The following is a 6,187-nucleotide window of genomic DNA, read 5'->3' on the forward strand; positions in this document are numbered from 1 at the left end:
CCATGCTTTACAATATGATATTTTTTTAGCTTTGATTTTAATTCTAAGATTTCCAATTATTAGAGACTTTGAATGACTTAATAAATTGAATTAAGATATCAATAAATCTCCTTTAAAAAAATATCACTAATTTAATCCACTTTTATCTAATTTCTATTTAGTGAAATTAAACTATATTCGATTAAAGCTTTTTTTGTAGACGAATTAAAGCATTTATTAATTGCACAACATCTAACTAAAACTATCGACGCATAATTAATTGTTTCATTTGATGTGGGTCAAATCACAAATTTTCTATAATATGTTGATTTCAAATATAATTAAAAAATGAATGGCCAAGTTTTATTTAAGATGTGACAACAATATAATTAATTGATTTGAGAGACGTAACATCAAATTCTCTCTCCTTTTTTTTCTTCAAAAAAAAAACTATTCTCTTTTTTATGACGACAATTATCTGAAAATAAAAACAAATAAAAGGCAAAATAAATAATACTAACATGGATCCCTTCCTACAAATATAAACTATCCTGGTATTTATTAAAACGTTATCCATATTATTTATAGCTAGTAGTATAAGTATATAGTTGGGTTGTTGAGGTCAGCAATCGGCCACGTTTACAAGTGTCAGCACAGACGATGATACAAAAAAAATAACAACGGTCCATATTTTGACATGATCAATTTTGGTGGAATTCTCATATACTCATTCCTCACGCCACAAATACATTATATAAAATTTATAAATAAATAAAAATAATATTGAACATGTGATTGATGTTTTCAAAAATGTTTTATATAATTAATGTAGGGTTTTCTTAGAAAAGCATACTATAGTAGTATCATTCTATTCTATTAAAGAAAAAGATGCAGATGAATAAAATTCTATAAATGCAGACTAAAGTTGGTATAAAATCCATAAAAAGAAAGATAGGATCCACTCTTGTAATGAAAATTTGATTTAAGCACCTCCATTTATTAAGTTTATCGCTACTCAATATAACTATATGAATTAAGATGCAGATGCACCTAAAATGACTTTTGATCTTTATATTAGCTTAAGAGGATCAAGTTAGATTTAGAACATGCCATTACACGTTTATTTTATGCTTTTTGTATTGTGTATTTGATGCTAATTAAAAAAGCAATTCGATACAAAAAAAATCAATTTAGTTGTTTCCCCTCGCTGCTAAGTATTAAAATGAATAGAACCAGGTATTATTTCATTTGAATTCTTATTGAAAGCAAAGGAAAACGATTACAAGATTAAATAGCCACAAGTTGGATACCTACAGATAATAAGACAAAAACGGTTATAGCAAAAGAGATGTGTCGAAGGAATGACGGCGATGATTGCTTGGTGAGAAAGCTGGATTGTGAGCTGATTAGGTGTAAGGCAGGTGTATGAGGAGATGATGTGGTCCTTCTTCTAGAAGGAATTTTGAGGAGGTGGCCGTTGTAAGGAGAAAGATGATAAGGGGGGAGAAATCAGGGATTTTGACTGCAGGGTTTGGCTTTCCAATTTTGTCCCTGCATCATTATAATTTGTATAATTCTTCACCCTCCCTTAAAAACTTCAAATGAGGAGAGTCCTGAACCTTGGTGAACAAATCAGCTAGTTGTAAGGCTGAAGAAATGGGCATGAGTCGTATCAATCCTGATTAAACCCGTTCACGGATCACATAACAATCAATGTCAATGTGTTTGGTGCGTTCGTGAAAAACGGGATTCTGAGCAATGTGAAGGGCCGAGACATTGTCGCAGAAGAGCAGGGAAGCACATTCAATTGTGACAGTGAGGTCTCGAAGCAAATTCGTGAGCCAATGGAGTTCACACGATGTAGATGCCATGGCACGGTACTCGACCTCAGAGGAGGACCTTGAGACTGTACTTTATTTCTTTAATCGCCATGAGATGACGGCTGTCCCCAAGAAAACCACGTAACCAGTGATGGATTTGCGAGTTTCAGGGTATGTGGCCCAGTCTGAATCCGAGAAAGCTTGAAGACGAAGTTGATTTTGAGCCGAGAAGAAGAGTACTTGCCCAATTGTTCCTTTGAGATAACACAATACACAGTGTGCCCTCTGTTGATCATCTGAAGTGGGTTTGTTGAGGTGTTGGGATAGTTGATTCACAATATAAGAGAGCTCGGGTCTGGTGTGTGTGAGGTACAATAATTTGCCTATCAATTGTTTGTAGGCGGTGATGTCTGATAAAGGGTAGGCCTGGGTAATGTGTTTGAAGTTGGGTAAGGCAGGTGATGATACAGGTTTGCTTTGAAGGAAATGAGTGTCCTGCAAAAGCTCAAGAGTGTATTTTTATTGGGACATGTGTATGCCTCTTGTGCTTCGAGTGAACTCAAATCCTAGGAAGTAATGCAGCTGGCCAAGATCCTTAATACTAAATTTTTGATCCAATCACCTTTTGGCTATGTCAATTTGTTGCTTGTTGTTCCCTTCTAGTACCAAATCATCTACATAGATGAGGATCACAATGATAGAGCTCCCCTGCTGCTTTATAAAAAGGGATGGATCTACTGGCGATTGTGTATATCCCATGGCCTTGATTTCATAAGTGAGCTTAGCATTCCATTGTCTTCCTGCCTGACGAAGTCCATACAGTGATTTCCTCAACCTGCAGACTTGATTGGGTGAGGTCCCCTGCAATCTTGGTGGCGGCAACATGTAAACTTCTTCCTCCAATTCGCCGTGTAAGTATGCGTTGTTGATATCTAATTGTTGTATATCCTACGCCTTCGTTGTGGCAATTGCAAGTAAGGTCCTGATTGTAGTGAATTTTGCTACATGAGCAAAAGTATGTTGAAACACATTTCCACAAGATTTTGATTTGACAAAATCATCCATGATTAAGAGGCAATTAAATTTAAATGCTTTGATTTAATTGTACTAATGTGTTTGTTCAATATTGAGTGCAAGAATATATATATAAAGTAAAGACAGGACAAAAGACAGCACAAGCAAAGCTGAGCAAAACGGAAACTCAATGTAAGCGGAGTGAAGTAGAACTCAGAAGCAAAACGAAGCTGACTAAAGTTAAAGATTTCTTCAGAAGCGGTTAAACAGAACGGAGCTGATGATAGGGGTCAAAAACCCCTATCTTTGGGTACGGTTTTAGGACGGTTTTTAGGTTTATTTGTCTAATAAGCGAGCAATTCTCGCATTTAAATGCTTTTGTGTGAGTTAGTTAGAAATTGGAAGCATTCTATTTACTTTTCGTCGTTTAGGCTCGTTTTGTGATCAATTTAGGCAAATACGGCCGAAATAACACGCATATTAGAATTCCGTTATCTTTTGAAGCTAATTGGTCCATCAAAAGTCGCACCAAACGAAGCGTTTGCTCAAAATAAGCGATTGACGGATCAATTCGGCTTTTGGACTAATGTTTTCTGGAGTTTTTATGCGTGTGCAGGTGTAAGTTCGGACGAAAAAGGGTTTGGAAGTCATCCGGCACGGATCGAGCGCGCTTCGGGCGAAAAGGCTCGACGAGCAGGGCCCCCCGGGCCATTTCTGCTCGCCGAGCAGGCCACCAGGCGCCTGCTCGGCGAGCAGGGGCTGCTCGTCGCAATTCTGCTCGGCGAGCAGCCTTTCCTGCTCGGCGAGCAGACCTGCGGGAATTGGTCAAAAAGACCAATTCCGCCCCCACAAAGCCACGTTCGGCCCCACGTCTTCCTACACCAACAAGGACACGAAATTAGGTCAAAACGAGGCCCGAGACACGTCTATAAATAGGAATTTCCAATTGTAAATTAGGAATCTTTCGTTTTTGGTAAATTATTTAAGCTTTCCCCTTGTAATTCTTCTCCATCTTCCTCAAACTCCATTGAAGCTCCTTTAAAGCTTTCTACCGAGGAATTATCAAGGTCCGTCCTTAAGATCAAGTCGCCGGCTGCAGAGTAAACAGGTTCCCTGAAAGGGATTTTTGTATCTTCTTTCATCTTTCTATGTTTGTACTCTTTGATACAGTTGCCGAACTTATCTTATTGTATCTTGTGACAATCATCTCGCCTTTAATAATAATTTAGCTCTTGTTTTGTTCTATGTTTATTGTCTAATTCTTGTCTTACGCTTTATTCAATTGGTTTAACTCATTCAAAAGCCCCAAAATCTAGTAGGCACATATTGCGAGCTGAATCTGACCTAGTCAGAGCCTAGGAGATTGACGACCTCTTAGTTGATTAAGCGCCAATTTACTGAGCCTTAGACCTAGTTTCGGCCTTAGGGAATCACGCGCTAGGAACCTCATGAGGGTAAGTAGGGTTAATCGCCTTGAATACAAGTGACTTGGATTAGGTTTTACTCAATAGACTTGATAATCTATCTTAATTATTATCGATCATTCCATGTTCCTTCGAATAGTTTCATTAATGAAAGATCAATTAGGGGTAGGGTAATTTAGTTAGGCTTAGAATAACTTAGCTAGAATTAGATAACTTAGTTAGAATTAGATAATTTAGCTAGGATTAGCACAATTCAACCTAGGAGTAGATTAATTTAACAAAACCAAACTCAAAACCCCCTAAGCCTAGATAACATCCGAGATCGAGTAGCTTGATACTTGCAGAAATAAATCCTGTGGACGATAACCTGGACTTAAACCAGAAATTTATTACTTGATAACGACGGGGTACACTTATCCCTTAGTGAGGTTTCGCGAGAAACCGCATCAAGTTTTTAGCGCCGTTGCCGGGGATTTATTTCTTCTGCAATATCGAACCAAAGGTCGACTTGTTAGTTTAGGCATTCTTTGTGAATACTTCCCTTGTTAATATCATTCATAGTTGTATATATATATATATACTTGTTGATATACTGTTACTTAAATTGGATCGTTCTTCCAGCAATTGTGGACAACAGAGAATCAAACCCGTCCATGAACGATCTCAACACAAAAATGGACTTCCTGATGGCTTCATACAACCAAAATAACCAACCAAGGATACCATTCTGCGAGAGATGCGGCCAGAATCACCCCGGTAGGGTATGCCACATCAACTATTATGTACCTAGAGGTGAGAATGTAAGTTATTTGGGTAATCATCAAAGGTATAATTCTGAACCCTCAACTTACAACTACTACGATCAGGAGCATACACGATATCCATCGGCGCCCTACGTGGCTCCTATGGATGCCCTTCCATGTCCTTATTCTAACTCTGATTTTTATGGCAGGCAAACAAGGTACTCAGAAGGAATAATCACTCTCCTAAAAGAGATATCCGTCCGACTGGCAGCCAACGAGGAGGCATACAGGACCCTGAGTGACCAACTCGCCACAATCAGACAAGAAGAAAGGGAAGGCCACGAGGCGTTCCTCTTGCAAGAAGAGGCGGCTCAAACCATCGCCCTAAGGAGCGGCAAGGAAGTGGACACACTCATGGCATCTCCATCGCAAATACCTCTGTCACCTCATGTAAGTAGGGAACCGGAAGTGGTAAGCAACCCCGGTCCCGCATCTGAAACTTCAGCCTCTGAAAAAGCTGTAGAAAAAGTGGTTAGGCCTTATACACCAAAACTGCCATTCCCTCAGAAGCAGAAAAAGGCCAACCTAGATAAGAAATTTGCCCGGTTCTCGGAAATCCTTAGTAGATTAGAAATAAACATTCCATTAATGGAAGCACTAGAGGAGATGCCGAACTATGCAAAATTTCTTAAAGACATGTTGTCGAAAAAGAAAAAGTTTGGGGAAAATGAGATAGTGGCTTTAACAGAACAATGCTCGGCCATAATCACCCATAAATTACCCCCCAAGCTTAAAGATCAAGGGAGCTTTACCATCCCGTGTAGGATAGGCAACATGCACATAGATAGGGCATTGTGTGATTTAGGAGCAAGTATTAATCTTATGCCTCTATCAATTTTCAGGAAATTGGGGCTCGGAGAACCTAAACCAACAAACATGACACTGCAACTAGCGGATCGGTCAATTGCACGGCCTAGAGGCATAGTTGAAGATGTGCTTGTAAAGGTGGACAAACTGATCTTCCCGGTCGATTTTGTGGTCCTCGACATGGAAGAAGATGACTCCGTCCCCATTCTCCTCGGGAGACCGTTTCTTGCAACCGGTAGGACACTAATAGACGTCCATAGAGGTAAATTGGTCCTAAGGGTGCAGGACGAAGAGGTAACATTTAACGTTTATGAATCTATGAAATTTCCTCAAGAACGCT

The sequence above is a fragment of the Euphorbia lathyris genome, chromosome 3, assembly GCF_963576675.1.
Source record: "Euphorbia lathyris chromosome 3, ddEupLath1.1, whole genome shotgun sequence".
Classification (NCBI taxonomy): Eukaryota; Viridiplantae; Streptophyta; class Magnoliopsida; order Malpighiales; family Euphorbiaceae; genus Euphorbia; species Euphorbia lathyris.